This window comes from Orcinus orca, chromosome 2 (genome assembly GCF_937001465.1).
Source record: "Orcinus orca chromosome 2, mOrcOrc1.1, whole genome shotgun sequence".
Taxonomy (NCBI): Eukaryota; Metazoa; Chordata; class Mammalia; order Artiodactyla; family Delphinidae; genus Orcinus; species Orcinus orca.
This window is the reverse complement of record NC_064560.1, coordinates 888,194-910,085: the sequence shown is the minus strand read 5'-3', so window position 1 is coordinate 910,085 and position 21,892 is coordinate 888,194. Positions and strand designations below refer to the sequence as shown.

Here is a 21,892-nt window from a genome sequence, read left to right as displayed (position 1 = left end):
GTGAACTGGCACTGACATATTTATCTGTATTTAATTGTTTTGCAGGGGGAGCAATCTGTGGTATTTTAATGGCTAGCTTTTCTTCTGGGTGTTCCATGAAGAGGATGATTTCATCTTTACATAATGTTCATGTGTCATTTCCTTCCAGTTCGCGCTCTCTGTGTGTTCTTGCCTCACTGTATTTGTCTAGACTTGCGCCGATGCGTTGAAGATGAGCAGAGATAGTGGCTGCTTGATCACTTTAATACCCTAAAGGGAATTCGTTCTTAGTTTTGCCTCTAATTGGGAGATTTCATTTTTATAAATTGTATTTGATTTCATTTTTGAAAAATGTGTTGTGACTTCACTGTCGTTCGAAAAGCTGGAGAAGTAAAAGCAGAGAACGCTCTTCCTGATCTTTGTAAGGAAACTGACCTAGATGGTATTTAGCTCTTAACCCTGAAAAGTTACAGTTGTCTGTACTGAGGTTTTTAAATTAAATATTTGAATTATTTTCATCAGGCTTTTCCAAGGTAAGTTGTATACGATGACTCTGGTTAGCTGAAAGCCATCGTGGGTTTGGAAAAACAAAGCAGAAGTTGTTATGCATCTTATACCGTGAATTTTAAAAACTTTATTCAAGTGTAAGATATACCTAGAAAAATGCGTACACCATATACCTAGACATATATGATGCATCTGTCCTAAGTGTGCGGCTCCCTGAATTTTCACAGAGCAAACACACTTATGTGAGCAGCATTCAGGTGAAGAAACAGAACATTGCAGGACCCCAGGGGCCGTCCGCCTCCGCATTTTCCTGATCCTGACTTGTAACTGGGGGGTAGTTTGGGTTCCCTGTCACCCGGCTCGTGCTGGGCTCCCATCTTTGTTCGAAGGAGAAATCAAAGTCATGTCTGAGAGCTTTGAAGAAGCATGACCTAGACTCCAGTTCTCGCAGCTGTTGTTTTCTAACCTTTGGTCACAGTACCGCTTCACACTCTTAAAAATTATTAAGGATGTTTCGTCTGTGTGGGTTGTATCTATTAATATTTACTGGGTTAGAACTTCAAGCAGGAAAATTTATTTATAAATTCATTAAAAAATAATAACCCATTATATGTTAACATAGATAACTTCTTTATGAAAAATAACTTTATTAAAATAATTGAGAAGTGTGACATCGTTTTACATTTTTGCAGCTCTTTTTAATGTCTGGCTTAGTAATCTGTTTCTGTATTCAGTGTGTTGTGATTTATTGTTTGGCTGAAATATATGAAGATAATCCCACCTTCTACAGACCTGCAGTTGAGAAGAGAGGAGTATTTTCGTATTCTTTTTAGGTAGTCATTCTTTGATCCTACAGTAAAACTCTGTTAAGTGGTAGTCTTAAAGTTGAGTTGCAGAGTAGAAGCTGAACCCCAATCAATAAAGCTTTCTCGCTCTGTTACATTTAAATCTATCGGTCTTTCTTGTACTTTGAATCTTTTTACCCATACATGATTGAGGAAATGTTCATTCATGGAGTTATATAAATCTGCCGAATATTGGCATGTGTTATGATACCATTTGAAAAAAAAAACCAAAACAACCATTTGTAGGATCAGCAGTGAGCCCATCAGAAGAATCTGTGAGTACCGAGAAAGCTTTCGTGAAAGTTCCTGGTGGCAGGTATAATTTTTCCAAAAACTGAATTTCTGCTTGAAAGCTTGAATTTTATTATTGGCAACAAACACTTCAGGTGTTTTCCTTGACGTGTCTGGCTCACTGAGTTCAGTTTGAGAAGATGTTTACCAGATACGCAGCTTTGTCTTCCAGGTATTTATATAAGAATACTACTACTCCATGAGGAATAGAAAAAGTTGCTAGTTCGGCTTACACATAGAGCAGCTGGCACAATTTCTCTTCCTCGAGGTGACCGTCATTCTCCAGTGGACAGCTCAGGTTCTTCTCTGCACTTCCTATTTCGTCACACAGAATATTAAAAAGACATGCACTCAAGGGTCAAGATTTCACCCAGTTGTTAGTTTTCACCGTTTCTTCAAGGATATTCTTAGGTGAAACTGGTGCTTTTTCCCCGCTGAGTTCCTCTTGGTGAGGACTGCAGTGTTGACCTGCACAGTTGGTGCCCCTGCCCTGCTTTGTGCTAAGGTGCCAGCGATTTTACACGCCCTGGCTTGAATATCATCAGTGCAAATGTCAGTGTAGTGAAAAGCACAACCTCTCAGTGCTGTTACACAAAGAGTTTTTACGTCCTGAAAGGTTCTTGAGAAGTCCCCGGGTTTCCTGGACCCTGAGAGCAAAGAGCTGGCACCTGGCATCTCCTCCAGCGCAGGCGGGGGCCAGCCCCTCATTCTGACGTCTCCCTGACGGGGCTGAACCAGACCCAGCTTCTTTGCCTCCTTACGCCTAAAGCGATCTTCTTAGAAGCAGGGCCTTGCCACTTCTCGCTCAGCTCGGCTGTACTTTTCCCAGTGAAAGAAAGTTTAGTAACACTAGGAAAGCAAGTACTTCTGAGATCAGCAGCTCCAGACGGATATGAAGGTGTGCATTTTGCTGTCTTAACACAGTAAACACATCCACAAACACGCTATTGTTGACTTTTCTCATCTTTTTAGATGGAGATAATCACAAAGAGACCTGGAAGAAATGTCCTGTGCGTGTATCAAAAAATATTTGCTCGGTAACATCATAATTAAGAATTATAACAGGTAGTAACCTGTTGTGATGCTCTCGATCTAATGTGTGGTTTAACCTGTTCTTCTGTTCTTTTATTTCCTGTAAAGGCTAATCTGATCTTGATTTGGTTCAGTTTCTATTTTTTTGGCAAAATTGCTTCATAGGTGGTTGAGTGTACTGGTAGCTGGATTCCGGCAGTGTTGGTTGTCTCTCTGTGATGTTCACGGTCATTGATAATCATTGCCTAGATCCATTATTTTATTAGGGGTTTGCAAAATCGTGATATTTAAATTCTGTCTTTTTAATTTATTAGGATATCTTAATAAAGAGAAAGTATATTATTTGAGATGTAGTTAGTAGAGAAAAGGCAGCTTAAATGTTCGATTAGAAAAAATTAGTTTTCAAGTATGTTCAGGTTGAAGAAATTGATCTGTCATTTTTCTTTGAAACACCAAGCTAAATGGCACTGGTTTGTAGAAGTAAGTAAATCCAAAGGAAACTATTAACAGAAAAGTCCTTTTGTTGTATTCTTAAAGTAGCTTAACTCATTTGAAATAAAATATAATAGTAGACACATCTTGGTGCTATTAAAGGAACTAGAATTTTTTTGAGTTAAACCAAGATTTTTTTGCCTCTAGAATAATGTAGTTATCGCACGTAATTATCCTTTTACATATCTTAACATCGTGTTCTGAGAGCAGATTTGAAAGTGTATAAGGCATCCTGCCTTGAAGGTGCTGATGGTGCAGTAAAATAGGTGAAAAGTTGACAGTTTATATAAATTTGTCACTGGCATTCTGTGGGTTACAGTATTTCCCCCTTAAAAATTTATAATGCTGAGAAATGGATGATAGAAGATAAAGTTTTCTTTGGAAAAACCAAAGCAGTAGGTGAAACTGATTATCTGAGGAGCAGGTTAAATGGAACTGGAGTATCTGTTGGATTCGGGTGAGAGAAAAAGGAGAGGCAGGTGCCTCCAGTCCTAGCCTGCAGACTTTCACCCAGATTCCTGCGGGTGCCGACTGTGGCTTGGAACAGGTCCTTCTACTTCAGGTCAGGCTGGTTCTTAGCTGCTCTTTCCTCCCCGCATTCCTTCTCATAATTTGAGTGATTGCTGAATGCACGCTACTTAGTACCTAGATGACAAAAGGTTATATAAATATTTGGACGTTTGTGCAACCCCCCGGGCACTGACTCACGCCCTGATCAGCAGTGGGGTGTTCTTCATTCACTAGTCCGTCCTGTACCCTTCCTCTCGTGTGTGTTTCAGATTGGTGTCCTCAGCAAAGTGCTTTATTTCATTACTGATGCACATAGTTTCGGGACTGAGGTTTGTCACCTTGTCTTCAGTGCAGTGTCTCACACTCTGTAGACGACAGCTAAAGTGATTTTGATTGGGCTTCTGGTGTCCTCCGTGGTTCTGATCTCCAGAGGACTCCAGAACTGGGTAATTAAATTTACTCTCTTGCATATGGAGCCTACAGTATCCGTCAGGGACAGACTGTGACTGGTAAGGCGGGACTGCTTATCAGAATAGACAGTTTCCTGTCTGAGAATAATTGTGGACTTAGCAAAAGCTTTGGAATGCTTTAGCCGACAGGGACGGGCTTGGAGTTTACAAACAATCACTGCCGATTATCGGTCCCTTGCTGAAAGCCAGGCACTGTGCTGAGCCAGCTCTCCTTAGATATTCATGCCGAATTCTTACAGCAGCCCTTTAAGTTATTGTCATTTTTATTTTGCAAATGGGAAAAGACCAAGTAGTGGAGAAATTAAATAATTTGCCCCGAGTCATATGACTAGGAAGTGGTAAAAGCTTGGCTTCAAACCCAGGTCACCCGTTGTTCCAAACACCAGAGACCACAGAGTGTGAGAGTATCGCATGATCTGAACTCGCACAGGCGTTTTTCTCTCCTTATACATCTTCAGTCTTTCTTTCTCTGGCTTCCCATCTTAATCTGGACAAGCGCAAGTCTAACACTTTGCACCAAAGCGCACCCCTCAGGGACAGAAGTTGGCCCGGGAGAAGTCTGAGGGCTCTTCAGAGAGTAGCCCACCACAAGCATAAAATCGTTCTGAAGTTTATGTTGGATCTGATAGGTTAAACGTCACTTGACGTTCCGGGAAGATGTGTCATTTGTACGCCCACCCTTCATCCTCCACAAGAGACCTCAGTTTGGGGGGAAGTCTGTGGGACCTTGCAGAGATGCCCTGGCCAGATGTGGGCCCTGGGTAATTCTCCCTGTTGGCGTGGTGAGGTCGGGAGGGCCGGAGGGCCCCGACGCGGTGCGGGGGGACACTGGTGAGGGGGCGAGTCGGGGGGCGGCAGGGCTGGGCTGGACGCGGATTCGGGCGGAGACTGAGTGGGCCGATGGCCGGGTGGGGCGCTTAGTTCTCCTGCTTCTCAGACGGTGTCATTTCTTCTCTGTTCCTGCTGCTGGCTCTGCTTCTTGCTGCTGTCCCTCAGTTGTGGGAGTGGCTTCCGTCCTCGATCTGTCTTCAGACCCCCCACCTCCTGCACGCGTGCACACACACACGCACAGCGTGGCTTTGCCCATTGTCTGGGTTCCAGCGAGCTCGGGTCCACTGAGCCCACCGGAGCCTCGTTTGCGGGAGTCCGTTTGCAGTTGCTTTGTGGCATCCCCTGGATTTTGAGTGTCTCAGAGTTAGCGCTGATTTCAGCTGCTCTTCCCTCTGAAACCGACTGTGACATTGTTAGGCCGTCTACAAACGGGCAGGAAGAGAACATTTGCATGTCCACTGTGGGTCCCCCTCAGATCCCTGTTTAATCAGCCAAGGGGGCAGAACTCGCTGGAAGGTTGAGCCGAGGCGGCATGAGCTGGAATTCCTTTCTCTGGCCCGTGGTTCCCAGTGAAGCATGCGTCTGCCTGCGACAACGTCAGGGCTTACGTCGCATCTCCAGCAGATCTACGGGAACAGTCGAGTACTTCCGTTTACGGTAATGTGCGTAAACGCTAGGTTCTATGATTTTTTAAACTAAGCTTAGCTTCTCTAAGGCCAGAAGCCTCCTCGTGAAGCTGCCGGGCTGACGTGCTGGATGGTGACTACACCTCCTACACCTCCAGTCTCCTGTGTCCTGGAGAGTCTGTTTCTCCAACTTGCTTCCTAGTTTAGTTGATACTTATTGCCCTGGTCACTGAAACCTTAAGGCCGTATACGTATATCTTAATGGTTAAGGATGTAGACTGTGAAACAGAAACATTTTTTTGCAGACCACTTGGTTGAGGTATGACTGACATACAAAAAGCTGAGCGTACTCCACGTCTGCAGTTTAATGAGTGTACATCTGAGACATCATTGGTATACTCTGTGGCATGAACCTGTTCATCGCCTCCAAAAGTTTCTTCCCGCTCTCTGTATTATTATTTTGTGGTAAGAGTACTTGACCTAAGGTCTGCCCTCTGAGCAGATTAAGAATACCGTGTGTCGCTGTATCTGTAGGCGCTGTGCTGTGCAAATCTCTGGGACTTTCACCTCGCGTAACTGAAACTTTGTACCCTTTGTCTCCTGCGTCCCCGCGTCCCCCTGCCCCCAGCCCCTGGAGACCACCGCTCCACTGTTTGCTCTGTGAGTCTGCCTGTTTAGATTGATCACAGAGGCAGTGCCGTGTAGCGTCTCTGCCTGTGACCGGCCTGTTTCACGTAGCACAATATCCTCCAGGTTCATCCACATCGTCAAATGGCCGGATTTCCTTCTTTAAGGCTGAATAATATTCTAAACACTTTTGGATTCAGATTCCAGCTCTGCTCGTTGCTGGTCTTATGAACGAAGGCACGTTATCTACTCTAAGCCTCCGTGTTCTTGCCTGAAGCCGCCTGGCGGCAGGGCCTGCCTCAGGCGAGGGTGGCGAGAGCCCTTGGTGTCGCGTCTGGCACCAGGCGAAGGTCCACAAGTGGCAGTTGCTGTGCCTTGTTAGTTAGCAGTGTGGTTGGAGACACTACGGGGCCGGTTTCCCGTCTCTGCCGTCCGTCAGCGCGCAGATGCCGTCACGTCTTCCTTCCCGGTGTCTCGTGGCACCGTTGCTGCCGCCTCCGCCTCGGAGAGCTCGTCCTCCTGGTCTCCCATGCAGGTGGCTGTGACAGCTCGCCCCGCCCTTCACGGTCTCTCCACGTTCCGTGTTGTGGCGCACGCACGGTCTGCCGTCCATCCTTTGGCTCTCCCCCCTGGGACTTTCAAAGCCTGTCGTATTCAGGCCCACGTGTTATTCTTTCTTACCCGCCCCCTACTCTGGTCACACGTAGGGCCGTGTCCCGGGACGTGCGTCGTCCTCTGTGTTGTCCTTGCTGACATCCTGGCTTTGCTGCAAGTGCCCAGCGTCTGTCACGGACAGTCGTGACGTTGCTGTGTGCAGGGCTCCCGGGTCGGAGATGCTCAGGCCTCAGTCCTCACCCCCGTCTTGCCTGGGCCCTGGCCTGCCTTTAGAGGTCCAGAGTCTAAGAAGCTTCATTACTCTGTTGCTGTTATTACTCTAGAGTCCAGAGCACTGGAAACCCCGCCAGTCTCCTTTATGCCTAAACCCTGTTAAAAGCAATTTCGCCCCCGGAGATGTGAGCTGCAGCATCACTGTGTTGCTTCTTTATGTCTTAGTCTTCCTAAAACTCACAAGTGTTGAGTGGGTGCACAGTAGTATTTCCTTTTGATGTATTTTTGTTCTCTTAGTTTAAGGGATCTTGGCAGTGGATAAACTGAATCTCTTGTTGGTTAAAAAAAAAAAAGTGGGGGGAATGTAAGATGCGCGAGTTCATCTGTTCCTTGTTGTCTGGAATCCCTGCTGACCTGGACGCAGCCGTGCCAGCCCCTGTTGTGTTCAGGGCGCAGCGGGGAAGCCGGGGCTCCCGGGCCTTTGTCCATTCAGGTGGCCTGACCCGCACCGCATCCTACGACATGATAGTCTTAGGGGATCCTTTCGCTGCGGGTGGGATTGAATTTCCTTGGCTTTGATGCGGGGGGCGGGGGGGGGGCATTTTAAGATTAAGAGACCGAGAGGAGGCAGCATGTCCTTGAGGGCGGGGCTTTGCCCTCTCTTTGCTTCGCTGCTGCCATCTGGGTTGAGGGAGGGCGGAGCGAACGCATGGCTCTCCTCCGGAATGCGCTGTGCGTCTCATAGTGAGCAAATGAGGGCGCTGCTCCAGAGGGGTTTTGCCCCTGTGCTGCCGGGCACCTCGCGGGGCCTTGGAGGAGGGAGGAGGGAGGGGAGGGAGGGGAGGGAGGGGAGGGTGGGGAGGGCATTTATCCAGAGTTGTCTCCAGCAGCCTCTTCTTCCTTCTGGAATCTTCCTCTCAGCTCCCCTAGGAGACACGGAGGCCAAGTGCTCTTTCCTAGCTGTCGCCCCTGAGGACTCACCCGTGATTAAGGCCCAACAGATAGAGGACTTTCAGGGGACCGATCCCAGGGTTCAGACCTGCTAATTAGGCCCTTGCGTTTCAATAAATACATCCCCAAAAGAAGCTGGCTGCTTGGTGAAGTGAGTTTCACCCAGTGGAGCTGGGGTCCTCCAGGCAAGACAGGTCAGACATGCTCTGTGTGGTACTTTCATTAGGTGAGAGGTTGGATCCTTTTTTCCTTTGGAATAATTTTGGTAAAATTTCAGAAATGCTGAATGGCAAAGAGACCAGGGTAAATACCATATGACCTTCACCCCAGATTAACAGATGTTAACATTTTGGCATATTTGTTTCAGATTTTTCTTTAAATGAAAGAAAGGGAACAGTGTAGATAAAGTTGAAGCATAATTTGTTGCCCTTTTCTCAGTTCTCTTGCCTCTTCTTCCCCACAGCAATTGCTAATATGAATTTGTATCCTTCCATCTTTTTCTAAATGTGCTTTTTCATATGGATGTTTCTGTCCTTTTAAGGGCATATCCGGTGTTAAAATGACCATCAGCAGAAAAGATACACTGCATGCTTTGTTCTGTTACTTGTTTTTAAAAAATTGTCTGTTGTGCGAGTAGCTAGCCGTGGAGACACGGAGATCAGATGACATTTTCCATTCTAATTTTTTGTATTGTCTGCAGATGTCTTCTGTTTGTACCTAAAATTGCTAATGGAAATCCGTCATTGGTTCCCTGCTATTTAATAGAAATCCTTATTTGTTTGTAATGCCTTAAATTGATTAGAATTTTAAAAAATTGCTACCATTAGTAAGTTGAAAGCCTAATTTGTGGCTAAAATTTCCACATGTACTTCAGCAGATGGTCTCAATATTCTGTGTTTCAAAAAGATGCTGCAGAGATACTGCATTGGGTGTGGAATCGTTGGTAGGGGATGAGTGGGTGGCTGGGAGTTTTTGTCTTGAGCTGACACATGTAGAACCGCTGTTGCTAGGGCCGCTTAGGGAAGGTGGGATTGTGTGGGGAAGTGTGTTATTAAATGTTGCTTCCGTTTTTTTGGCTAACAGTTGTTAGTTTTTTTAATATTAGAACATGTCTCCTTTGATTTAAGAAGTATACCTAAATATAACATTAGTACTTATGAGTCTCGCCTGTTCTTCTCAGCAAGCTCCGATGTCACTGTCCCCACTGTCTGGTGGACGTTGCACGTGAATCGCTCCTCTTGACCTCAGGCAAAGCCCAAAGTGGAAAAACAGGTCCACTTTTAAACGTACCCAGTTCCTGTTCATGGCGTCACTGTCCTTTTCCTATCTAAGATTAGGAGCTGGAGAGTCATCTTTGAATTCCAGCGTCTCTTCATTTTTCAGTTTTAGATCTGCTTTCCCCTCACCCCCCGACATTCTGCTGCACTGATCTCCTGTGTTCTGATGGCATTGACGTCCTTCTGGTTCAAGTCTGCTCACCTCTGACTTAGCTCACTGCGGCTGCTGCTTTGCTGAGCATGCAGCCTTCGGTGTCCCCTGTACCCAGTTATCAGATTTAAAAACACTGCCCACGTTACACTGTTTTCAAAGAGGACTTCTCCCTCATGGACCCTTAAGGGCTCTGAAGTTGCTATAATCAAGCCCCAGTTCTGTCACTTACCAACTACATGACCTTGAATATGTTGTCAGTATTCTGAGACTCAGTTTCCTCATGTGTAAATTGAGGCAGTAACAAGTGTTTAGGGTAGAGGGCTGTCAAGGGCTTGAAGTCAGAGAACGCACTTGGAAGTACAATAGCTGGCACGGTCCAGTGTTCGGGCACTTATTCCTAATCAGATCAGGTTTTTAATCCCTTTACCCAGATTTCATTGTTTTTCGTATTGTGCTACTCTCTAGTATTCAGCTTTAACCTTCTAAAATTGTAAACTGGTTGTGTGATCATCTCGTTGAACTTTAACCCCTTTCCTTCCAGTCAGACCTTTGCATGCGTGTCAACCTGGGATCTGTAAATACACACCCGCAGGATTGGCTGCCTCAGAGTTTTCCACCTGTAATGTCTTCCTTTTTGTTTGTGTTCTGTCCATCCTTTAATAATCGAACTCAAAGACCCTCTTGTTTTTATTTTCCCCTCTTTTTTCCAACACTAACTTACAGTGATGGATTATTTTGTTTCTCTGTATACAGCACCCTCTTGTGGGTTGAGTACCTTTATGTAGAAGCTGTTTCCCTGCCTCAGTTGTGAGTCCCCTCTGGGCTGGGCCCCTGTTCTGAGCTACTCTGGAGCCTAACCGTTGCTGAGTGCTTAATAACGTCTTCATGACGCGCGCTACTTGGTAACAGTCATGCGCGGGGTAAAAACCGCGGCACTCCTTTAGGCAGGACCGCTTCGCACGTGAGTGAGTGTTGATATGTGTGGGCTCAGCAGAGCTGTGCTGCACGAGTAGGGTGGCGTGTACGATGGACAGGGCTTCTGCTCATTTGAAGGGAAGGCTGCCGTCACACACGAGCTGGGAGGAAAGTGAGCTTCGCGGGGCACAGGAGGTACAGGTCGTAGCTGGAGCAGAGGAAGCGGAACTAGTCCAGGGCTCACCCTGTGGAAGTGGTGGTTGAACAGAGGCTGAGCGCGGCCGCCTGCGGGACCTGGAACAGTGTTTCGGGCAGAGGGGACAGCGTACGTGGGAAAGGGGAGCTGAGACAGAGCTTGGCGCGGTGTGGACTAGAAGTGCTTAAGACTGGAGTTCTGTTTTGTTTTTTTCTAAATCTTTTTTATGGAAGTCTAGTTGATTTACAGTGTCGTGTTACTTTCTGCTGTAGAGCAAAGTGACCCGGTTACACACACACACACACATATATATATATATTCACACACATTCTTTTTCATATTGTTTTCCAGTACCGTTTATCACAGGATACTGAGTACAGTTCCCTGTGCTCTACCGTAGGACCCTGCTGTTTATCCGAGACTGGGGCTCTGAACGTGAAGGGGCGCGCGGTCCCAGGCGAGCTGGTGAGGTAGGGACGAGGGGCGACGTTGTCCACGGTCTTCCCAAGCCACATTCTGGATTTTTAGATTAGGTTCTAAGAGCCAGTTTTCAGGTAGGGAGGGAGCTGATGAGTTTTTAGGACAGATGTGTGTGGGTGTGTACGTGCGTGCGCACATACCTTTTAACGATCGCCCCTTAGTCGCCCGGAGCCAGTGCGTTGCGCGGGGGCAGCTGTAGGTCCACAGTGAGGCCGGTTGCAGCGGCGCAGGGCGGGAAGTGGGCTGAGCCCAGGGACATCAGGAGGGCGATGGCACGCGGTGATGGGCTCGACGTAGGAGGGCAGGGAGCCACTCTGAGGGTCTGGCGTGGGCATCTGCGTGGATGCCAGGGTGCGGGGGTCAGGGCAGGTTTGGGAAGTAGCGGAAAGACGTTCAGTTTTAAACGTGTTGAGTCGGAGGGGGCCTCTGCGCGTGAAGCGGGGGCGGCCCTTGGTCACACGCTGGATCCTGGGTGGGGGGAGGCCGGGGGAAGGACTAGAGATTCCGCTTACAGGTGACAGTTGCAGCCAAAGCCGTTACTCTTTAGTGGCAGCGTTTTCAGGTTCAACGACACCTTTTAAGTATGGAACTTAACGATTTTGGCTGACTGTTTCGCAGAGATTTGTTGAGTACCTGTCATTTAAAAGTTACAGCGTTAAGCTCTGGGCAGATGCAAAGAAGAAGAATATCTAGTTTTCCTCTCGGGACTTTAACGTCTAAAGATAAACTACCTAAAAATTGAGCAAAGCACAATGGAACATGATTACAAAGGCAAATAGCAAGGGTAGCTGTGTTTGCTGATTATTCAGGTGTAGGATTTGAAGGTGTGCAGAAACTGGCAGGGCGTGGTGAGCAAGATGGTTGAGTTTTACAGGAAGGCAGGTCTCTTTCCCTTTTGGTAGCAGGAAGCAGGGACGGGGTTGTCCAGGCAGGCTCTGCGGCAGAGCAGTGGCCCCTGGGTCTGTGTGGCGTGGACCCTGCACGAGCACACTGGGTGCGATGCGTGGCTGTGCTGGTGCTGTAAACCGGGTTTATTACTGGTTGTAGAGCCGAAGAGTTGTGGTCCGTTGAGAGGCCACTAGAAAATTGGCGTATTTTATGTAACTGTATTACTTTGTTTCCATGGTGTTGATGTTGTTGCTTTTGATTGTGGACGAGTATGGGGCAGAGTTAGGGAGGCTTGGTGACCCTAGACGCAGTGCTTTCTCACCGGAGTTCTGAGATCTGTATCTCTGTGGCTTCGGTTATCTGCGCGGGGCTGGGAATGAGGATCTGTGAGAGCTTTAAGCTGTGAATGCAAAGAATGCTGCGTTCTGGTGGAGAGGAGCTGCTTCACTGCCTCTGCATTTCGCCGTCGCCTCGATGCCTTTTGTCTGTAAGTAGATGGAAGACTTAAGACTCTGCTTTCCTAGGCACTTCACGCTGATCCCTTAAGCGTCAGGGTGGGTGTGGGTGAGTGAACTGGGCGTGAAGGTGGGTGGGTTTTTGTATCTCATTGAGGTTGCTCTTCCTACTGTGCGGGGTAACTGCTTATGGATGTTTCCCGTTCCCTTATAGCTGTACCGGGAAAGGGTCCACCTAAGAAATCTCGACAGGTGCATCGATCTGAATGCTTTTACTCTTGTCTTAGGCTGTAGTCTTTCTCTTGATAGAATTCTTCTGTGATTGTACCAGATGATACAGAAAAGACTCCCGGTTAATTTAGGTGGCACTGACTTACCCGTCTCTTTCAGGCTGCTCCAGGTAACGTTAGAACCATTTACACCAGGTAGTTTTGTTCATAAAATGACACTGTGGGTTGTTTCACTTGGCTGACGACAAAACCATTATTTTTCATAGGAGGCAGTGGTAGGTAGTAAGATGTAACAAGTGCGTGAAACACCTGAAACTGCTCCAGCACCTCCAGGCATAAGTGTCCCGGTAGCCTTTCACCTTCCAATTCTCTTTCTTTCTTTCTTTTTTAAAAAAGGTCCGTGTGTTTCTAAAAGTAAAAGTATATACAACATTAAAATCCAAGCAAATCTTTATGAAAATTCAGTTAATGAGAAGATGAAATCTAGTGGAGGGAAGCCTTTCCCTGCATTTGATGATTCATCAGCAGTTGCTGCTGGAACTAAATTATTGTCTAGAAGGTGTTTCCAGCTGTTAGATGGTTGCAAATAGCAATTCCTTGAAATGTCACCTCTTTTCATTATTTGAGGATCTATCAATACCTGACATTACCTCTGTTAATTATTTTATATATATGCACACACATATATGTATTTATATATATGCACACACATACATGTATGTGAATTTCCATCATGGATATGTAATGTATGTACAGATACAGATAAAACTTTTACAGGTAAGGCCACAGAGAAAAGTGCCGTGAATTTTCACAAGTTGGACACACCTGTGTAAATAGCGGGTGTGTTTGAGTGTGTTTGAGTGCACTTTACAAATAATTACCTTTGGTTTGTGTAACAGGAAGAAGCGTTGATTAAGCCATGAATCTAGAGGTGCATTTTAGTTTGGCTGAAGATGTCTCGTTATTCATATCGCGGGTGTTTTTCTGACTTAAACGCTCAAGGTCAAGCTACGTGGGTGAGAACCTTGCTCATTCGTTAGTCGAGTCGGCCTGAGTGTCAGAGGTGAGTCTTAACCGCGCCTCCTTCAGCTGCCCTGAAGCTGAGGTGCGTGGCCTTTTTATTCACAAGGGCATTGTTTTTGCTCCCAAGCTCTACGGGAGAATCTTAGCCCTGCCCTCAGGCTTCTATCAGGGCAGATGGATTTGTGTACGTCTCACAAAAGTCTTGTTAAAGTCTTGTTTGAAAGAAGCAGTATTTTGGGAGGCGTCTGAAAGGATATGTAGATCATACGTTATACTAGCTATTTTATTTTATTTTTTAAAATCTTTTCGTTATTTTAATTTTTTGGCTGTGCCGGGTCTTCGTTGTGGCTTGTGAGCTCCTTTGTTGCGGCTTGTGAACTCCTTAGTTGCGGCACACACGTGGGATCTAGTTCCCTGACCAGGGATCGAACTTGGACCCCTGCGTTGGGAGCGTGGAGTCTTACCCACTGCGCCACCAGTGAAGTCCCACTAGCTATTTTAAAATACACTCCTGGATCAAGCCAGATTAGCCTGAGCACAGCATCGTTGTATCATGTATCAGACCAAGTTTTACTGACTTGTTAGTTGGCGTGATGTTGGCGGGTGTTGTCAGGAAGTCCCCTAGACATGTTACAGATTCTCTGGCCACATCACCTGTTAGTTTACCTTCTCAGATGAAGCAAATGGGTTTCAGAGTCTGTGACCGTTGTCTGTACTTAAGTGAAATATTCCGCGGTTTCTGTGCTCCTTCCAAAAGGATAGGCTGCGTATCTGCGGGGAGCACCTGGCAGGTGTGGCTTGAATCCCCTTTGCTTAGAAATTGTTTGTGAGCACCTTTGTGTCTTCCTGAATTAAGCACATGAAAAAAAAGTAATTTTTTCTTCAAACTTAATTTTTTTAGATCACTTTTAGTTTCACAGCAAGACTGAGGGGAAGCTACAGAGGTTTCTCCTGTACCCCCCACCCCTACATGCACAGCCTCCCCACCAGAGGATACATCTGTTACAGTCGAAGAAGCTACACTGACACGTCGTAATCACTCAAGTAGTTTACATTACGGTCCACGCTTGGTGGTGTGCATTCTCCGGGTTGGGACGAATGTATAATGACACGTATCCATCGTTATGAATATCGTACAGAGTATATTCACTGCCCTAAAAGTCCTCTGTGCTCTGTCTTTTCATTCCTCTCCACATCTCAGCCCCTGGCAACCACTGACCTTTTTTACTGTCTTCGTAGTTTTTCCTTTTCCAGAATGTCATATAGTTGGAGTCATGCAGTATAGTGGCCTCTTTCATTTAGTAAATACGCACTTAAGCTTCTTCCATGTCTTTCTGTGGCTTGACAGCTCATCTCTTTTTAGCTCTGAGTAATATTGCCTTGTCTGGATGGACCGGAGTTCCTAAGTTTGTTCACCTACTGAAGGACATCTTGGTTGCGTCCAGATTTTAGCAGTTACGAATAAAGCTGCTGTGAACATTGGTGTGCAGGTTTTTGTGTGGACATACATTTTCAGCTCCTTTGGGTAAATACCAAGGAGTGTAACTGTTGGACTTTACGGTAAGAGTGTGTTTAGTTTTGTAAGGAGCTCCCGAGCTGTCTTCCAGAGTGGCTGCACCATTGCGCCCCCCCAGCAGCGATGAGCGTTCCTGTTGCTCCCCAGCCTCTCGCCAGCATCGCGTGGTGTCAGTGCTCTGGTCTGGCCACTCTGATCGGTGTGTCGTGGCATCTCACTGTTGCTTTCACTTCCATCTCCCTGATGACCTAGGATGTGGATACCTCGCTGTGGCTTGTCTTCGGCTTCTCTTGACGTCATCTTTCGTAGAACAGAAGCATTTAATGAAGTGCAGCTTGTCACCTGTTTCCTTCACGGATTGTGCCTTTGGGATTGTACCTGAAAGTCATTGTCACACCCAAGATCATCTAGATTTTCTTCCGTGTTATCTTTTAGGGGTTTTATAATTTTGCATTTTACACTGAGGTCTGTGACCCACTTTGTGCAACATTTTGACTAACACAACTTTTCTTTGGTGACTCGTGGTTTTATCTGAGCATCAATAGCGTCCCACTTTAGATTAGTATCTGGGGTGATGTTTATTTCTCTCCTTTTCCTCATTGCTTACATTGTTGATAATGAGTGTTTATCATTTCCCCCCCAAACAAGAGCTTTTTTCCTAAATCAGCTTCATTGAGGTACTGTTTATCTACAGTAATTAAGTGAACCTCCCTGTGAATTTCGGCAAATTTAGACCATCAGTCAAGACATAGGACATTTCATCACAAAGACCTTTCCCAGTGGGTCCTGCCACCACAGCTCTGGCAAGTACTCAACTGCTTTCGGTCACTTTATATTAGATTTGTCTTCTCTAGTTTCATGTAGATGATATAATACAGTATATATTCTTTTTGTGACTAGTTGCTTCTGCTCAACATAATGTTTTTAAAAATTAAAGAGTTTTTCATACAATGTTTAAAGGGTACTTCTCATTTACAGTTATTACAGAATGTTGGCTCTTTTTTTTGTTTTAACATCTTTATTGGGATATAATTGCTTTACAATGGTGTGTTAGTTTCTGCTTTATAACAAAGTGAATCAGTTATACACATACATATGTTTCCATATCTCTTCCCTCTTGCGTCTCCCTCCCTCCCACCCTCCCTATCCCACCCCTCCAGGCGCTCTGGATTAATATAATTTTTTAAAAGATGAAAGCACACCGGTTGCCGTTTGTGACAAGGTAGAACAGCTCTGCCTTAGTTGCTATGAATCTGCTCCTCCTGGTCCTGCCGGCTGTTTACTGTTGTACTAAAACTTCCAAAAAGCAGATGTCTGGGGGCAGCCCATCCTCGGCGTCGTTTCGTGTTATTCAGGGAAAAGTAGCGTGTGCTTATTCCAGAGAACTTGCGTCTCCAAACAGCTCTCTCCTCAAAACCAGCAGCCCAAGCAGTACAGCTGCTGGTATCTGATCAACTCCAGTCCAGCCGCTTCCTCAGAGACGTGTTTAACTTGCGGTCACTTGGTATTCTTATACATCTTTTACAATAAACGCTTTCATTTCCTACTGAACATGTAAGAAAATAAGATGGAGGGTATTCACGCCGCACAGTGGCAGTGCCTGGGAACGGAGTTGCGAGGTCCACACGTGCGCCCCTCCCCGAACTCTTTGTCTGTTTTCCCTCCCACCCTGCCTCCCTCCCTCCTTCCCCTTCTTATTAAAACGATGGCTTTAAATGTCACTTAAAGCCTCTGAACTGCCGGGTGCCTGTGTCCTGTGACTGTAGTGGCCTTAGAGGAGCAGCACAGACGTTGTGCTGAAGGAAAGTGCAGTCATGATGCTCTCAGCTGGATTTGCTGCAACTTCATCCTTGCATACGCTGGAGTCCGCACACCCCTCACGGATGAGCTCACACATACCGTGAGCCTCGAGGCTTTTCACCCTCTTAACTGGTCATGTCAGAGCCCAGCGGCACCTCCCGGTGTTGAGTCATCGAATGGAGCAGCTGTAACGGGTCTTGGAGATACTGGCATTCATCTAGTTAGCCCTTCGGACTGGAGACCCCAGCGGAGGCCTGAGCATGCATCACTGTTACCCGGAGAACCTCAGGACCAGGACAAGAGCCCTCTCCGTGACTCCAGCTCAGGTCTCTCTCCTGGGCTAAGGATGCCTGCTGCCATGTCAGTAAACAAAGGATGCTGTGGCCGTCAAGCCCTCAGCCACGGCAGCCCCCAGCGGTGCGCCCCGAGGGGATTCAGGATGGGGGAAAGCAGGACGCTGGCCCCAGAGAGCTGAGGTGCACATCAAAGGAATGACTTCAGTGAGCCCAGGCTCTTGCACCTTCCCATACACAGAAAAGTGCTGACGTCACTAACTTGATACCTGGTTTTCTTTAATTAACAGCCATTTTTTGATGTTCCCACGGCCTCTTTGTTGTTGAAACTCCCACATATCCTGCCCCCCCCCCCCAGCCTCTTTAGTCCCTCAGGGCTGCCTGAGGCTGCCTCCTGGGCTGAAGTCCTCAGCAGGTCTGCGGAAGAATAAAACAGTTCTCAACTCCCAGTTCATGCATTGTTTTCAGTCCACGTTAGTATCCTGTCCTTTTTGAACTCCTCAATCTTACGCCCAGTAAGTTAATCAAAGTTCAAAGTGAAATGATTTGATTTTATGTAATTGGAAGCCCTGCTTAATAGTTTTCGGTTTAAAACATTCAGACACTGAAGACCGATTGCTCCGGATAGTTGATGATGGATTTATGTGTAGTTCAGGATGGTGGCGGAGGGACGTCTCTGCTAAAGGGCCCGGGTCCTGTGGTGCGGCTCAGAGGTGCCGCGGGGTCTCTCCGGCCTGCGTCTCCTTCCTGGTTTCATCCGAGCTTCGCTCCGGCGCTGTGTGTTCAGCCACAGCTTCCTTTGAACGCGTCGGGGTCTCTTCTTCCCGGAACCTAAGCCTGTGCTGGATCCCCTGCTGGGATGTGCTCAGCCCCCGTCCTCCCCCCGCCCCCCATGATTCAGTTCTGTTCAGTTTCACATTCTTAGAGAAACGTGCTCTCCCCCCACTGGAAGCCGTGTCTCCCTCCTACGCTCGTTCTTCTCTCAATTATACTCTTCCCTTTCCTTTCCAGTCCTCATCACCCTGATTAGTTCGTTTATTGCTCAGTTTGTCACTTGACTACTTGTACGTGCTTTGTCTTTTCTGCTTGCTAGGCCGGCGGCTCCTTGCAGACACGGGCGGGCCATGTGTTTTATTCACCGCGGCATACCCAGCACCGAAAGGCAGGGACGGCCTCCTAGGAAACCTTCTAATGTTTGCTGACTCACTGAGTGGATCCAGCCGAAGCAGAGCTCAGCAAAGATTCCGCGTAAAGGGCCAGGCAGGCGTCGTACTAGGCTTTGCAGGCTCTGTGACGTCGGCTGCAACTCCTCGGGTCTGCCGTCGCAGCCCCCAAGTGGCCGTGGACGGTGTGGGTGATGGGGCTGTGCGCGGGTAGAACCTTGTTGTAGAGACGGCCAGCTTGCTGTAGTCTGCTGGCTCAGAACAGCTAGCGTGTTGGGACTACATTATCTGCTTAGGTCCCTTCCGACTCAGGTCTTACACCGAAGGCAGCCCGAACGCGTGGCGCACTCAAGCCGCGTGTTGACCAGAATTAACTGAAACAAGAATTATTTCTTGAGCGCTGACTGTGTGCCAGACGCGCTGGAAACTAGGACACAGAGACCCGGCTTCCCGACTCGGAGAAGCAGGCAGGTGAGCCGGCCGTGACGCTGCGAGGGGTACACAGCCTGTGGGTCTTGGGGACGTCGAGGCCGCGGGACGATACGGTGGGTGCCGTGTGCTGAGGGCTATCCGTGCGGTACCTGTTTTACTTCTCCCCGGGAAAACGCTGGAGAAGGTGTTATGAGGCTGAGACGCTCCGAGAATCGGGGTCCAGTGAAGGGTTATTTTGGCGTCAGACTCAGGTTCAGGTCCTGCCCTCCTCCTTTCTCTCACTGCTGTGGCCTCTCCCGTTGTGGAGCACAGGCTCCGCACGCGCAGGCTCAGCGGTCATGGCTCACGGGCCCAGCCGCTCCGCGGCATGTGGGATCTTCCCGGACCGGGGCACGAACCCACGTCCCCTTCATCGGCAGGCGGACTCTCAACCGCTGCGCCACCAGGGAAGCCCCGCCTCTTTCTTTCAACTTGGGCCAGTTGTTGAACCGTAGAACTCAGAGGGTGACTGTGAAGATCAGATCAGTCTTGGAAATCACTTGACACAGAACACTTACGCTTGTAAATTTCCAGGCGACGAGGTGCTCGTGTTGATGTACTAAAAATGCCTTTGAAACTCAGGTCTGGACAATTTAAAAACCCATTCTCTCCCCGGTACTGCCCTTACTGTGCGCATGACCTTTCACTTAAGAAAAGCCCAATTTGTGTTAAAATTTATTAATTGACTTGATAAGGTTAAAAAAGCTATGGAATCTGTTTCTTGGTGGTTGAACAATGGAACCGGCGCGTTAACACACTGAGAAATTTATAGGGATTTTACACTGGGAAACTATCCATGAGGAAAAGATTCAAAGCAGAATTAATCTTCTTAGGCGTAAAGGCATTTTCATTTGAACTGGGCTCATGACCCTGTTCCTTTCAGCGCTCCTTGTTTTGTGCCTTTTACCCAGTGTTATTTTTTACGTCTTTAATCTGTTGGCTCAGGTCTACCTGTCTTTAAAAGCCCAGTGTCTCTATGGGAGCCCGGGGACTCTCTCTCCTCTTTTCATGCCTGACTTCCCGGTGGGCTGTGTGTGCTGAGCGCTGCTGTTTCCTCAGGACGTGTTCATGGTGCGTGAAAACAACTTGTTTTTTTCCTTCCTGACCATTACTATTTGCAGCTGTGTCCCTGCTGGGTTCTGCCCTCGACCTGCCTTCCCCCACCCTCCACTCTAATAAAACTGATACAGGCAGTGTCTTCTAAGCAGTATTTTTGTATCTCTGAGTATCGACAGCCTTTGGAGATGAAGTGATGGCTTCTTCCTGAAACTCCCTCCCCCTTGACGTCTGCAGTGGTGCCAGTGAATTCCTCTTTTAGACCCGGTTCTGAGCACGTCCTTTCCATCCGGCACGCCCTTGCCCCCTGTGAACTCCTTGGGCTGGCATTCAGGATCCCTCTTCCCTAATCTTATCTCCCACTTTCATTCCAACACTTACCTTGTGTTTTATCCCAACTGTAATAAACAGTTTCCCAAACGTGTCTCCTGCTTCCCACTCCCATATGTTTGCTCAAGCTGTCGGGAGACGGCGGAGATTCATGCCGGGCGCCGCAGACTCTCCTTGCTTTTCTCTAACACTCAGAAATGGTATTTTATTTCCAAAGAACTCTCTGAGGCCAGGATTGATGTCTGTCTCACTTGTCTCCCCTCTAATTTGGTGGTCCCAGCAGGCACCAGGAGGCAAAATTAAAAGCTGAGCCCCCTCGCCGGCCCTCTGGGCCGTCCATTGGCTCTGGTGGTTGATTTCAGGTCTGGGCGCAGGTTTCCTGCACGTACTTGGTTGCTGGCCAGATCAGGATCGGGGCTCGTCTGGCTCAGTTGCTGCTCTTGAGAGCCAGTCCCTGTTAGGATGGGGCTTCTTCCTTACTCAACCCTCCTTTTCTGGGGATGGAAGCTCTGGTGGAGTCTGGGGCTCAGGGCTCTGTGGAGCTGCCTTCCTGGAGGGTGAACACACACACCTGTTGCCCAGGTGCTTTAGAGCATCTGCGTGACTGGAGATCGTTACCTGGCCCAGGAAGACCCGTTCCCTGTTGTGTGTCCTCTACTCTCAGTGTCTCACTACAACACCACTTCACTTCCAGCACCAGATGCTCCGTTCTGTGGCACCAGACGGGTGCTCCGTCCTGTGGCACCAGACGGGTGCTGCATTTTAACTCAGGTCTGACACTGTCTACCTGAAGGCAGGATCAGATCAATCCCACGGGACCGCCCTCCCCCTCACGCCGGGTGCAAGTCCAGGCGGCCACCTGGGCTTCTGACTCTCCAGCAATAAATGGGAGGTTCCCATATAATCATCTCAATAGATGCAGAAAAAGCTTTTGACAAAATTCAACACCCATTTATGATAAAAACCCTCCAAAAAGTAGGCATAGAAGGAACTTACCTCAACATAATAAAGGCCATATATGACAAACCCACAGCCAACATCATTCTCAATGGTAAAACACTGAAACCATTTCCTCTAAGATCAGGAACAAGACAAGGTTGTCCACTGTCACCACTATTATTCAACATAGTTTTGGAAGTTTTAGCCACAGCAATCAGAGAAGAAAAAGAAATAAAAGGAATCCAAATCAGAAAAGAAGAAGTAAAGCTGTCACTGTTTGCAGACGACATGATACTATACATAGAGAATGCTAAAGATGCTACCAGAAAACTGCTAGAGCTAATCAATGAATTTGGTAAAGTAGCAGGATACAAAATTAATGCACGGCAATCTCTTGCATTCCTATACACTAATGATGAAAAATCCGAAAGAGAAGTTAAGGAAACACTCCCATTTACCATTGCAACAAAAAGAATAAAATACCTAGGAATAAACCTATCTAAGGAGACAACAAAAGATCTGTATGCAGAAAACTGTAAGACACTGATGAAAGAAATTAAAGATGATACAAACAGATGGAGAGATATACCATGTTTTTGGATTGGAAGAATCAACATTGTGAAAATGACTCTACTACCCAAAGCGATCTACAGATTCAGTGCGATCCCTATCAAGCTACCAATGGCACTTCTCACAGAACTAGAACAAAAAATTTCA

The 21,892-nt window shown here is 47.3% G+C and overlaps 1 protein-coding gene across 6 annotated transcripts in view; it reads left to right on the top strand.

Annotated features, from left to right (window-relative positions):
• The window catches only part of MPP7 (MAGUK p55 scaffold protein 7), a 251,755-nt gene that overhangs the window by 6,312 nt on the left and 223,551 nt on the right, over positions 1 to 21,892 (top strand). Inside the window, exon 1 of one of the 6 annotated variants that reach the window (XM_049705342.1) lies at positions 3,920 to 4,102. The exons of 3 other annotated variants lie outside the window; for them this stretch is intronic. The gene's annotated coding sequence lies outside the window, so the exon portion shown is untranslated. Of the gene's footprint in view, positions 1 to 3,919; positions 4,103 to 10,928; positions 11,002 to 11,562; positions 12,387 to 21,892 lie in introns of those variants that run through there. 2 more of the 6 variants (XM_049705341.1, XM_049705339.1) reach the window with 2 other exon arrangements.